This window comes from Schistocerca cancellata, unplaced genomic scaffold, assembly GCF_023864275.1.
Source record: "Schistocerca cancellata isolate TAMUIC-IGC-003103 unplaced genomic scaffold, iqSchCanc2.1 HiC_scaffold_1101, whole genome shotgun sequence".
Taxonomy (NCBI): Eukaryota; Metazoa; Arthropoda; class Insecta; order Orthoptera; family Acrididae; genus Schistocerca; species Schistocerca cancellata.
In genome coordinates, this window is record NW_026047100.1 from 427,972 (window position 1) to 442,891 (window position 14,920).

At 45.9% G+C, this 14,920-nt stretch overlaps 1 long non-coding RNA gene across 1 annotated transcript; it reads right to left on the reverse strand.

Annotated features, from left to right (window-relative positions):
* Positions 1-842: 842 nt before the first annotated feature.
* LOC126155894 (uncharacterized) lies at positions 843-13,373 on the reverse strand. The gene is made up of 3 exons (XR_007533321.1): positions 13,263-13,373; positions 5,999-6,166; positions 843-1,420 (listed from the first exon to the last, which is right to left on the reverse strand). It is a non-coding gene; the product is annotated as an uncharacterized LOC126155894 (long non-coding RNA).
* Positions 13,374-14,920: the final 1,547 nt, after the last annotated feature.

Sequence of the window (14,920 nt, forward strand, 5' to 3'; positions counted from 1 at the left end):
CTGCCTTCACTATTCCATCCCTCAAAGTTACCCATTCTACTGTATTTCTTTCCTCCATTCCTGTCAATTGTTCCCTTACGCTCTCCCTGAAACTCTGTACAACCTCTGGTTCCTTCAGTTTATCCAGGTCCCATCTCCTTATATTCCCACATTTTTGCAGTTTCTTCATTTTTAATGTACTGTGCATAGCCAATAGATTGTGGTCAGAGTCCACATCTGACCCTGGAAATGTCTTACAATTTAAAACCTGGTTCCTAAATCTCTTTCTTATCATTATATAATCTATCTTATACCTTTTAGTATCTCCATGGTTCTTCCATGTATACAACCTTCTTTCATGATTCTTAAACCAAGTGTTAGCTATGATTAAGTTATGCTCTGTGCAGAATTCTACCAGGCGGCTTCCTCTTTCATTCCTTAGTCCCAATCCATATTCACCTACTATGTTTCCTTCCCTCCATTTTCCTACGCTTGAATTCCAGTCACCCATGACTATTAAACTGTCGTCTCCCTTCACTACTTGTTATCAGGAGACAGAAAACTGCCGTTCTACGGTTAGAAGCGTGGAATGTCAGATCCTTTAATCGGGCAGGTAGGTTAGAAAATTTAAAGAGGGAAATTGATAGGTTAATGTTAGATATAGTGGGAATTAGTGAAGTTCGGTGGCAGGAGGAACAAGACTTTTGGTCAGGTGAATACAGGGTTATAAATACAAAGTTTTTTATAACGTCGCTAAAAACTGTATTTTATTGAAAATACACTGACATCTTACAAATAACAGACCAGTGCTTTTCACTAGCATCAGATACTCTAAAATCAGCGTTTGTAAGTCAGATACAAAGTAAAAGAGCTGAAAAGTAGAAACAGCGTCTCTTTTAGCAAGTTTGGAAAATTTAAGTGTCACTGCTTGTTAAGGTTCCAGTGTTTGAACGTTTGCGGAATGCTTTGTTTCTTTTACACTTCTCATTTTCATCAGCACAAAATTCATTTGTAGGCCAATGGATTCAACAACGATTGTGTACCTTGATAAGTTACGGAACGCTGATGGCTCTTTGGATTACCAAACTGTATAAAAATAAGCATTCCCTAATGATGCAACCATCAACAAATGTCCACTGACGACGGAGAAAAATTCAAGAATTTATTGATCTTCTGCAGGTTCCGAATGTAATGCCTTTGACTTACGAGATTAGTACATCCTAAGCCAGATATGTAGAATATACTCCGCTACGATAGGCACAGCTAATCTGCGTAGGTAGAAAATAGTTCTTGTATTTTCTTGGGTCCATCCTCAGTGTTTAAGGATTTTGTCTTGAGAATGTATATGCTGCAGGAGTGTGATATGTCGCCGTCCAGTAATTTTTTGTAACTTCACTTGAAATGCAGTACACGTCACGTAAGAACTCTGGAGTCTTCATTTCTGAAAGAGAAAGAAAATACTAATCAACAATCAAAAGACGATTGTCAGACAGTATAAAACGAGAAAATATACAGTAACTCTAACAGAGCTACGGTATCTAAATTCTGGTAGTTAGCTGAGCACGATCTATGAATGCATGTTGGAAAGTAATGTTTCCGATCATTTTATGTGAAAATTCAAAAAAACTTTTTAAATAAAACCATCTTTATTTACATGACACATCTTTATTCTTTTTGTATACATATTAACAGCCTTTTGCCCATATAGGGCTCCCAGATTGTAGGGAGTAACACAACAGTGTGTAATGTGGTGAGTGGTGATCACAACATTGAATAGAAGTTATACAACAGGTAAGTGACGATGATTCATGTCAGATTTGGACAAGTTAAGCCCTAAGTGACTCGGATGTTGGCAGACCTTGAGGTGGACGTCGGGTGACTGACATTCGAGTGAAGGACAGGCAAAACTCATAATATCAAGCCTCCAGATCGCGCCCTTCTCATGCGTGCCTTAGGTGTGGGATATTCGTTCTCTGAGAACCATGCATCGATGCATCGTCGTTAATTAATCACTTGTGTCCGTGTCACATCCAAAATGCCACAGTGTTGGATGTAGCATGACAGCAGATACTGCTGTTTCTCCTGTTTACTTTGGAAGACGGCTTGTTCCAGTAAAGTATTTCTTTGGGATTCCAGCAGTGCCGCCCTCGGAGATCACTTCGGAAACGATACGACGTTCAGATCCACAGCTTTCAAGATGTATATACACGGCAACTATATATGATTCATTCGTTTTTAAGGTTCTACACTCCTGAAAATGGAAAAAAGAACACATTGACACCGGTGTGTCAGACCCACCATACTTGCTCCGGACACTGCGAGAGGGCTGTACAAGCAATGATCACACGCACGGCACAGCGGACACACCAGGAACCGCGGTGTTGGCCGTCGAATGGCGCTAGCTGCGCAGCATTTGTGCACCGCCGCCGTCAGTGTCAGCCAGTTTGCCGTGGCATACGGAGCTCCATCGCAGTCTTTAACACTGGTAGCATGCCGCGACAGCGTGGACGTGAACCGTATGTGCAGTTGACGGACTTTGAGCGAGGGCGTATAGTGGGCATGCGGGAGGCCGGGCGGACGTACCGCCGAATTGCTCAACACGTGGGGCGTGAGGTCTCCACAGTACATCGATGTTGTCGCCAGTGGTCGGCGGAAGGTGCACGTGCCCGTCGACCTGGTACCGGACCGCAGCGACGCACGGATGCACGCCAAGACCGTAGGATCCTACGCAGTGCCGTAGGGGACCGCACCGCCACTTCCCAGCAAATTAGGGACACTGTTGCTCCTGGGGTATCGGCGAGGACCATTCGCAACCGTCTCCATGAAGCTGGGCTACGGTCCCGCACACCGTTAGGCCGTCTTCCGCTCACGCCCCAACATCGTGCAGCCCGCCTCCAGTGGTGTCGCGACAGGCGTGAATGGAGGGACGAATGGAGACGTGTCGTCTTCAGCGATGAGAGTCGCTTCTGCCTTGGTGCCAATGATGGTCGTATGCGTGTTTGGCGCCGTGCAGGTGAGCGCCACAATCAGGACTGCATACGACCGAGGCACACAGGGCCAACACCCGGCATCATGGTGTGGGGAGCCATCTCCTACACTGGCCGTACACCACTGGTGATCGTCGAGGGGACACTGAATAGTGCACGGTACATCCAAACCGTCATCGAACCCATCGTTCTACCATTCCTAGACCGGCAAGGGAACTTGCTGTTCCAACAGGACAATGCACGTCCGCATGTATCCCGTGCGACTCAACGTGCTCTAGAAGCAAGATCTCCGGATCTGTCCCCCATTGAGCATGTTTGGGACTGGATGAAGCGTCGTCTCACGCGGTCTGCACGTCCAGCACGAACGCTGGTCCAACTGAGGCGGCAGGTGGAAATGGCATGGCAAGCCGTTCCACAGGACTACATCCAGCATCTCTACGATCGTCTCCATGGGAGAATAGCAGCCTGCATTGCTGCGAAAGGTGGATATACACTGTACTAGTGCCGACATTGTGCATGCTCTGTTGCCTGTGTCTATGTGCCTGTGGTTCTGTCAGTGTGATCATGTGATGTATCTGACCCCAGGAATGTGTCAATAAAGTTTCCCCTTCCTGGGACAATGAATTCACGGTGTTCTTATTTCAATTTCCAGGAGTGTATATTTTTACAATTAATACATGGGCATTTAGCACTGATGCATGAACAGAGCCGTAAACTCGTCGTGTTCGCATTGCGCCCACTAGCTGGCGTAACGAATAGAGTGCCGTGACAAAAAGGCGGCAAAGGAAGGACAGAATTTCTGTGTACGAATATGTAAGATGTTTATCCGTGATAACAATTCAGCGTGCCTTCGGAAGTAATTATGGAAAAAACTCGGCACGTAAACAGTGCGTTGTATGTTGGTATGGATAGTTTAGGGACCTTGGCTGCCTCTGTAAACAGAGAAGTACTGGTAGACCAAGTGTGCCAGATGCAACTGTGGAGAGGACTAGGGAAAGATTCGCACACAGGCCAAAAAATCAATGGTCCACGAAAGCCAGGAACTTGCAATACCGCAGAACAGAATGTAGGAAAATTTTGCGACGATGGTTACTTTTCAAACCGTACTATCCGCGACTCGTGCAACAAACAAAACCGGAATGTTCAGCTTTGTTTCACAATTCAGAAAGCACTTGGGGCTAAACATTTCACCTCTAAGCTGACATTCAGGGACGAAGCAGCCTTCCATTAATCTGGAAACTTTCATCGCCACAATGTGAGAGTGGATGGCACTGAATATCCTCACGAAAGAGATTCACTGAAGTTACTGTTTTCTGTAAAATATCGCAGACGAAGCTCTGTGGGTCGTTTTTCTTCTGTCGCAAAAATGTGACGGGTAACTCCTACCTTTATACTCGAACGTTGCAGTTATGGTTGTTACCACAGCAGACTGATGGTTATCAGAATTCCGTCTTCCAATAAGAAGGGGCATCTCCTCATTGAGCACCGATGTTTGTCGCTATCTGAACGACAAAGTCTCTACTGTTTGGCTTCGCGCTTGCCAAACCCTATATTCGCTAGTTACATCGCCGGATCTCTTCCCAGCTGACGTGGTTTAGACCATTATGGGCAGTTCCCTTTAAGGAACCCGGGATTTTGACGATCTAACGGGCCGGTTAGACTCAATTTTGCACGCTATGCCTCAGGAATGCATCGCTCAAGTCTATCAATCAATTGCCGAACAACTCTATCAGTCAATGGTCAGCCGAATAACAGCTTACACAATGGCCGTAGGTGGATCATTGCATTACTAGGAAGCTGAATTTGTCGAGCTCTTTCTCTTGAAGGAATCATATATTTTTTCTGGAACTGTAATCATTTTGCCAGCCGGAGTGCTCGTGTGGTTCTGGGCGCTACAGTCTGGAGGCGAGCGACCGCTACGGTCGCAGGTTCGAATCCTGCCTCGGGCATGGATGTGTGTGATGTCCTTAGGTTAGTTAGGTTTAATTAGTTCTAAGTTCTAGGCGACTGATGACCTCAGCAGTTAAGTCGCATAGTGCTCAGAGCGATTTGAACCATTTTTGTAATAATTTGTGGTCTGCACATGTACGTCGCATATACTGATTCCCGTACCATTTGGATGATTTCTTCCTGGTGAGTGGTTTTCTCATGGAGTGTATGTGCACACATGGCTAAAGGATTGCGTAAAATGCTCCTCTTAACCCCTATATCAGTTTCAACCAAACTTGGTACACGTATTACTTTCCATCTCGAAATACTATGTGGTAAGAATGAGCAATCTGCTGTAGGGATGGTGACGATAAAGTGTAGAGAGAATCGAGGAGCGGAGATTGATATACAGCTAAGGGAAAGGGGGACATGGACACAGAGTTGAGGAGAAGATGAACAGAAAGAAGGGGTGGGGGAACTGACTGAAAGGGAAGAGCAGCAGACGGACAGGGAGAGAGCAGTGTAGGAACGGACAGAGGAAGGAAAGAGGAGGAGATGGACAGAGAAAGGAAAGGAAATGTACATAGAGGAGAGGGAGAAAGAGATGAAAGAGAGGAGGAGGAAGAGGAGGAAGAGGAGTAGAGATGGTGACGGACAGAGAAAGGAAACAGGAGGAAATATAGGAGAGAGAGGGGAGAGAAGGAGATGGGCAGAGAAATAAAAGAGAAGAGAAAGACGCAGATGGACAGAGAGAGAGGGGGGAGGAGAGGGTCAGGAGGAGATGGATAGAGAGCGGTGGGGCAGGAGTGGGGGTGGACGAGATGGACCGAGAGAATGACAGGAGGAGATAGATACAGAGAAGCAAGAGGAGGAGATGGACCGCGAGGGGGTGGATGAGAGATAGCAGAGAGGGAGGGGGAAGGAGGAAACGTATTTAAGGAAGACTGAAATAAATAAATACCCTGGTACTGCTGGGTACTTAGCTAATTACGTCCAAAAAGAATTCATCCCCCTGTCGTATGTCGACAGCTACAGCGTAATCCGTTTAAATACACCAGACACTTCAGCTGAGCTCCCGCTTCTGAGACTTGCGGCATACTCACCAATTAGATCCCGCAGGACGCATCCCTCTGGTGACACACCGCTGACACCAGCCGGCCCCCTCTATGATCTGGTGTGATCTATGGGCAGCGAGCGGTGTGGGACCCACGGGCGGCAGCACCAGCAGCAACTGCCTGGCTGGCGGCTTCACCTACACTGCGTCAGGGCCCCTGTCAACATGGCAGGTCACACTGTGATTCAAATCGGAAAACGCACTGTGCCCACACACAAACTGCAACCCCTGGAAGCGTCAAGGGGAGGAACTCAAATCATTATTTCCATGACCAGTACTGCTTCAAGTGAAAGATTTTGTCACCCCAGTAACACCAAATGACAGGGCACCTGCTTGAAAAATATGAGACGTACATACACTACTGGCCATTAAAATTGCAAATGATTAGCTTTTCAGAGCATTGACACAAGGTTGGCGCCGGTGCCGACACCTGCAACGTGCTGAGACGAGGAAATTTCCAACCGATTTCCCATACACAAACAGAAGTTGACTGGCGTTGCCTGGTGAAACGTTGTTGTGATGCCTCGTGTAAGGAGGAAAAATGCGTACCATCACGTATCCGACTTTGATAAAGGTCGGATTGTAGCCTATCGCGATTGCGGTTTATCGTATCGCGACATTGCTGCTCGCGTTGGTCGAGATCGAATGACTGTTAGCAGCATATGGAATCGGTGTGTTCAGGAGGGTAATACGGAACGCCGTCCTGGATCCAAAAGGCCTCGTATCACTAGCAGTCGAGATGACATGCATCTTATCCGCATGGCTGTAACGCATCGTGCAGCCACGTCTCGATCCCTGAGTCAACAGATGGCGACGTTTGCAAGACAACAACCATCTGCGCGAACAGTTCGACGACGTTTGCAGCAGCATGGACTATCAGCTCGGAGACCATGGGTGCGGTTACCCTTGACGCTGCGCCACAGAGAGGAGCGCTTGCGGTGGTGTACTCAACGACGAACCTGGGTGCACGAATGGCAAAACGTCATTTTTTCGGATGAATCCAGGTTCCGTTTGCAGCATCATGGTGGTCGCATCCGTGTTTGGCGACATCGCGGTGAACGCACATTGGAATCGTGTATTCGTCATCGCCATACTGGCGTATCACCCGGCGTGATGGTATGGGGTGCCATTGGTTAGTCTCGGTCTCCTCTTGTTCGCACTGACGGCACTTTGAACAGTGGACGTTACGTTTCAGATGTGTTACGACCCGTGGCTCTACCCTTCATGCAATCCCTGCGAAACTCTACATTTCAGCAGGATAATGCACGACCGCATGTTGCAGGTCCTGTACGGGCCTTTCTGGATACAGAAAATGTTCGACTACTGCCCTGGCCAGCACATTCTCGAGATCTGTCACCAATTGAAAACGTCTGGTCAATGGTGGCCGAGTAACTGGCTCGTCACAATACGCAAGTCACTACTTTTGATGAACTGTCGTATCGTGTTGAAGCTACATGGGCAGCTATATCTGTACACGCCATCCAAACTCTGTTTGACTCAATGCCCAGGCGTATCAAGGCCGTTATTACGGCCAGATGTGGTTGCTCTGGGTACTGATTTCTCATGATCTATGCAGCCAAATTGCATGAAAATGTAATCACATGTCAGATCTAGTATAATATATTTGTCCAATGAATACCTGTTCATCATCTGCATTTCTTCTTGGTGTAGCAATTTTAATGGCCAGTAGTGTAAAAATGACACATGCTAGTGTCTAGAGTAGGTCTCCAAGTTTTCAGCTCGCGTTACTGGTGGGACACAGTTTATCATGCGGTGAACGTCATCTCGAGAGTAGATGCAGAGCCCGTTACTAAGGCGTGTCAGAACGTGGCGTGCAGTGGACCGATGCCTGTGTTTTGAGTTCTTGAATTCGCTAAATGGGAGTCAGTTTTCACGCTCCAGTTATGATTTAGCACCAAGTAACATTTGAAAGCTCCAACAAAAGGTAGCCATCCAAGGATAGTACAATACAATCCGTTACACTGGCAGCTTATTTGGTGCGAAGAAAACAGTTCAGTCTGGCCGGTCAGCAGAGAAGTTGGAAAGTTGGAGCGTGTGTGGGAATCATTTGCCAGGAGCCTGAAGATATGGACGACACGTGTCAGCTGGGAACTGTTGTACCGCAGTTATCCGTCCGATGCATTCTCCGCAAAATCATACCATTTTGCACTTGTTACATGCTCCGGCTACTCGCGACAACGAGTTTTGTTTTGACGTTTTCAAAGACTTGCAGATGCTGCTGGAGGAAGAATGTCTTCCACAGACGTTAGTTCTCGGTGACGTGTCGACTTTTCATGTGTCTGGGTAGGTCAGTCACGGTAACGTGCATGTTTGGGGCACAGAACATCCAGAGCAAATTGTGGATCACATTCATATCATACCTAAAATTAATGTAATTTGAGCCCTGTTCTCTTCAAACGTTTATGAACTGCATTTCTTAGCGGAGAAAACTCTTATTCGTTTCGTGTACCTGGACATGCTACAACAATGGCTTACGTCACAATTATAGCAAGACAGTGGAGACTTCATTTTGCAACAAGACAGTGCTCCACGACAGTTTGTTTTAGGAGTTAGTGATTACCTTAGTACCGAAAGTGGTCACCGGCTTTAAGTCAAGTGTGCCTTCATTCACTGGCACTTAATTTGGAACAGTTACAAGAAAGGATAAGTAATGCGGTCGCTGATATCAACCCGGACGTGTTGGCGTGTGTATGGCATGAGTGTGACTACAATATTGTCGCGTTCCGTGTCATAAGTGAATCAACGTATATTCATCACGTGTGATGCTAGATGAAAACTAGGGGAGATCCTCTATCCACTGGTAAGTGTCATTCTTCTGTACGTCTCGTAGTTTAGCGCTACTGTCTTCTGAAACACTAAAGATACTTAGCCATAACTATTTGATATAAAAAACTAAATATCGTTTCACGCAAGAAATGTGTATTCAATCTGTTTCTGCATTATTGGCACTATACTTACATTTTTATCATAGTGGCTATTAAAGAAGACAGAAGGATTAGTTAGTTGTCAAATAGCCCAAAGTTTCCACTTGAGGCAGCAAGGTGCGTATCAAGCGATGGTGACCAAGGGAGAAATGACTCCTGTTTAAGACGAAGTAATTTTCCTCATAAAAAGCATCCGGACATACCTATGTAATGCGGAATTCCCCACTACGTGTCATGAGAGCCGGATACGCCATTATAGAAGGAGAGGGGGTGGGGGTATTGTGTGTTGTCAATAGAGTAGCAGTGATAGCCAGCAGAGTTCTGTGACGTCGAAAGTGAACTAGTCATTTCTTGTCAGCTGAATAAAAAATGCACCAGGGACATAACAATCCTTTTAAAGCTGCGCAAGTCGATTGTTGTGATTGTGAAGTGGAATCGCGAAGGAGCAGCCACTGATGTACCAAGGCCAGACAGACCACATACATTGACGAACATGACTGTCTAGCAATGAGGAGGATTTTTATAAGAAGTCGCAAGAAACCAGCGGAAGGAATCACTGGTCACTTCCAAAGTTCTACCAGCAGTCAAGCAAGCATAATTACTGTGTGTATTCAGTTAAGAAGAATGGGCTACAGTGGTCGAGCGGCTCCTAATAAAGAACTCATTATTTCTGTAGTCAGTGCTCAGCGATGCTTAGCACAATTATGTATCTGCACAGTCGATCACTGTAAACCAGTCATTTGAAGTGATAAATCACACTATATTCTGTGTCAATATGATGGAAGCATTTCGGTTAGGCGACTGCCTGGAGAACTTTAACGTTACCTGCCGTCTTGTGAAGCGCCAACAGTGAAGTGTCATTTCTTCTTCTCACAGTTAGGATATCGTCCCCTTATTGTTCTTAAGAGAAAGCTAAATGTTGAAGGATATGAATACATTTCACAATATTGTGTAATCTTTTCACTGGAGGATCATTTCGGCGGCTATAATTGTCTGCATCAACCTGTCATAAATCACTGTCTGCTGTGGTCTGCAGACGAAAACATTCCGACAATGGACACGCCTGCCAAGAGTTCCGAGCCAAACTCAATGAAATACGTTTGGGATGAGCAAGTATGTCGATTTCACTCCAGATCACAGTGGTTTCGGATTCTGAGGGAGGATGGCCTGTCCTCCACGGACATTCGAGCACCTCGCTGTAGGTGTCCTCACGAGTGTTCATGCCGTTATTATGGCGAAGAGCGAACACACCTCACACTGATGTCGACTAACAAGTGTCCGGAAACTATTGATCGAAAAGTGCATGTGATAATCGTCGGGTGAGTCTTCCATCTTAAAGTAGCAAATAAAGCACACAGACTTTGCCCGAAAGTTGGTTACAAGTGGATGAGTTATAGAGGATCGAAGAAAGGCTACTCATTTCAAAGCAGGTTCAGTCAGTTTGGGTGAGAGTACCAAGCTGACTCTTCCCAAACTTCAGTGGCACACGATCAAGAGAATCAATGTCTGTCACACAAATATATCGCCAGTAAACGCTAACAAAAATGAGGGAAAAATTGCCAAAATTCATCCGTCCCACGTACCGTTACCAACTGAAATAATAAACGGGATATTGTGGTGGTTGCTGATGTACTCTCCAACACATGCGGTGACTAGACATGTAGGTGTTTACACAAATGAAGCATATAAATAAGACAGGAAAAAGATTCGAATTAGATCGGGTGTGTGCAGTATCGATAATATCACTCAAACTCAACATGTCGCCGTTAACGGAACAAAATCAACAGATGTAAGGGTAATTTCCGGAGTACCTCAAGGACGTGTGATAAGACTATCATTGTTTACAAAGTACATAAAAGATCTAGCAGAAATCATCGGATGCTCTTTAAGACAGTTTTCACATAATGCGTTTGTCTATAACAAAGTAGCAACGCCAGAAGACAGTATCGATTTGCAGAGTGAAATACAGGGGATTGGTGAATGGTGCAGGCTCCAATAATTGGCGCTCATCGTAAATAAATGTAACACATTGCACGTACACAGAAAAAGAAATCCACGAATGAACAACTACGCTATTCATCATAAACTGCCGCGTAGGATTAGACGAGCGGTCTAAGGCGCTGCAGTCATGAACTGTGCGGCTGGTCCCGGCTGAGGTTCGAGTCCTCCCTCGGGCATGGGTGTGTGTGTGTGTGTGTTTGTCCTTAGGATTATTTAGGTTAAGTACTGTGTAAGCTTACGGACTGATGACCTTAGCAGTTAAGTCCCATAAGATTTCACACACATTTTTTGAACATCACAAACTGCTGGAAGCAGTATCTACTGCAAAATATCCAAAAGTAACTATCCATAGCAATCTTAAGTGGTTGTAGTTGTATTCGGATAACGCACCAGCTACTGCCGGGTCTGGGTGCTGACGAGTCCTCTCCATTTGCCTCCGTCCTCCGAACACTTTTCTTCCTCCACTTGCTGCCATGTCACACCCTCTGCTTTCCAAAGATACTCACACTCCCGTTATCCACCGTGTTCTTGGGCGCCTTCTAGGTCTTTTTCCATCCATCTCCAGTTCTTCCATAATTTTGGGAAGTCTCTGCCCACACATCCTCTTAACATGCCCGTAACCTCTTAATCTCTTATTTTCAATTTTTCTTCTCATACTTTCTTGTTTAAGGTCCTTTCTAATACCTACAATCTTTACTCTGTCCATTCTTGTTTTTCCCTTAACTGCTCCGAGAAATTTCATTTCCTGTGCTTGCAGTCTGCTCCATTCCCTTTCTGCCATTGCCCATGTTTCTGCTCCACAGGTGACAACAGGAAGTAATATCTCTTATAAATAAGAAGTTTAGCTTTTTCTGAAACTTCCTTATTCCAAATCAGATGTTTTATTGTTTGGCAGAAATTGCCTCTCTTCTGTAACCCCCTATTAATTTCGTTGGTTATTCTTCCATCACTAGATATTTCACTCCCTAAATAAGTGAAACTGTCTACCACTTTGAGGGGTTCTCTATTCAAAGGAATATTCCCGTTGATCCCTTTGTCTTTTCCAAATACCGTTACTTCACTCTTATCTTTATTTATTTTTAATCGATACCTTTTCATTATTTCCTTCCACGCATGAAGTTGTAACTGTACATCTGCCTCTTTATCGCCCCATATTACCATGTCATATGCAACTATTATAGTACGAAAATGAGAAGCCAGACAGAGGTTTAAGGAAGAGTCTTAAGGGAACGTAACTCATCTAAGAAGGAAATGGCTTATAAGACACTTGTTCTATCAAGTCTTGAATCTTATTCATCAATATGGGATCCTCCAGAAAGGAGCGATGGAGGAGACAGAGAAGGTCCAACGAAGAGCGGCGTGTGTCGCCACAGGAGCGTTCATTCTGCGGGAGAGGATTACCGAGGTGCTTAGCAAACTCCAGAGGCCCGAGTCACAAGAGGGCGGGGTCGTGAATCATATCTCGCGAAATAATCACGAAGGCACAACTGGAGAAATTAGACTAATACAGAGGATTAGCGACAATCACGCTGGCCACGCGCCATTCGCGAGTGGAACAGGGTATGGCGGATCAGTTGGTGACACAAGAAGCACCTTTCGCCATACACCATAAGATGATTCGCGGAGTATGATGTAGATGTAGATGCAATATCTGTGGAAGCGAAACGTGGGCCCCCATACCATCTTACTCAAGACACATAGAGGCGCCAGAAATGAGTTTCTGTAGCACATAATGGGTTGTTCTCTCTTTTACTTTGGGAGATGCGAAGGATCACACAAAATGGGGCGCCCACATCATAATATATGTTTAAATTACAGAAATCTTTTGACTGCAGCAACTGCAGCGAATGCTTGAATCCCACCAATTGAGAACAATCTGCCAATAGAAACCGACAGGACAGAGAAGAAATAGATGCCTGCAAACAGGCGCTCCGATAACAAAAGAGTCGTAAAAAAAAGTTGTGTGGCGTCAATCGTGGAGACCATATGAAGTCTGAAGATTCGTCAGAGGACCAAATAGCAGCATCTGTTGGCTTTCATTGTTCTCTATCGACACGTCTGCAAATATCAGTGTCCTGTGCGGTGTCTCTAGGCTGAAATAAGACAATATTTTTCGAGTTATTTCAGCCTGCAGTTGCTATTCTGAATTTTGCGTGTGTGTCTGTGTGTGTGTGTGTGTGTGTGCACGCCCTAGTTTGAGTATGTGAACGAACTTCGGTGGATTGGCCAGAGTTTGAGGACGACACCTGTCATATTCCCACGGCGGCGCTCCCACAGAGAGAGGGGCGGATGCGCAGAGAGACTCACTGTGTGGCGGCTCTCGCCCTCTGTGGCGGTGACAGCGGGCAGACGGCGGCGACGCCCGCAGCGGCCGCCGCGGCGCCCAGCGTCACGCTGCCGCGGGCGAAGATGGCGGAGGCGGCGGCGGCTGCGGCGGCGGTGGAGGCCGCCGGGGTCGGCGGGCTGCGGCCGGAGGCGGAGATGGCGGCGGGGGACGTCTGGGGGCAGCGGCACGGGCTGTGGCCGCCGCCGCCCCCCGCAGGGCGGCAACAGAGTAGCAGCGCGGAGCGGCCGCCGCGGCGCACCTGTCCGGCGTCGCTGGCCAGCCGCGCACTGCTCGCCGTGCTGCTGCCGACTGCGCGTGCGCACACACACAGGACGCGACGTTAATTGCCACTAAACTTCAATCACCGAAACAAGAGACGCACTGTAAACATGGCAAGGCGCGTGACCACAGCGCTGTCTTCGAGGGGTGTACAAGGAAGGGGCGTCAGAAACTAAAAAATGTGAGTCGTGTTTTTTATAATTTGGCACCTGAACATGATAAAGTGATCCGAGAACTACCTTCCGACACCTTTTTTTTTACTTTTCATTTAAATTTATTGTCACTGAAAACGAGAAATATTTACGCTTTCAGGAAAAGTTGTTTTTTCGCGTGACTCAATATTTATCACGCCATATCTCCTAAACTGTGTGTCTCACAGCAAAATAATTTTATAATTGCCTTCAGTAGAAAGAAAACTGGCGTTCTACGGATCGGAGCGTGGAATGTCAGATCCCTTAATCGGGCAGGTAGGTTAGAAAATTTAAAAAGGGAAATGGATAGGTTAAAGTTAGATATAGTGGGAATTAGTGAAGTTCGGTGGCAGGAGGAACAAGACTTCTGGTCAGTAACACCAATTCTTTACAGACGAATAGAAAAACTAGTAGAAGCCGACCTCGGAGAAGATCAGTTTGGATTCCGTAGAAATACTGGAACACGTGAGGCAATACTGACCTTACGACTTATCTTAGGAGACAGATTAAGGAAAGGCAACCCTACGTTTCTAGCATTTGTAGACTTAGAGAAAGCTTTTGACAATGTTGACTGGTATACTCTCTTTCAATTTCTAAAGGTGGCAGGGGTAAAATACAGGGAGCGAAAGGCTATTTACAATTTGTACAGAAACCAGATGGCAGTTATAAAAGTCGAGGGACATGAAAGGGAAGCAGTGGTTGGGAAGGGAGTAAGGCAGGGTTGTAGCCTCTCCCCGATGTTATTCAATCTCTATATTGAGCAAGCAGTAAAGGAAACAAAAGAAAAATTAGGATTAGGTATTAAAATCCATGGAGAAGAAATAAAAACTTTGAGGTTCGCCGATGACATTGTAATTCTGACAGAGACAGCAAAGGATTCGGAAGAGCAGTTGAACGGAATGGATGGTGTCTTGAAGGGAGGATATAAGATGAACAGCAACAAAAGCAAAACGAGGATAATGGAATGTAGTCGAATTAAGTCGGGTGATGTTGAGGGTATTAGATTAGGAAATGAGACACTTAAAGTAGTAAAGGAGTTTTGCAATTTGTGGAGCAAAATAACTGTCGAAGTAGAGAGGATATAAAATGCAGACTGGCAATGGCAAGGAAACCGTTTCTGAAGAAGAGAAATTTGTTAACATCGAGTATAGATTTAAGTGTCAGGAAGT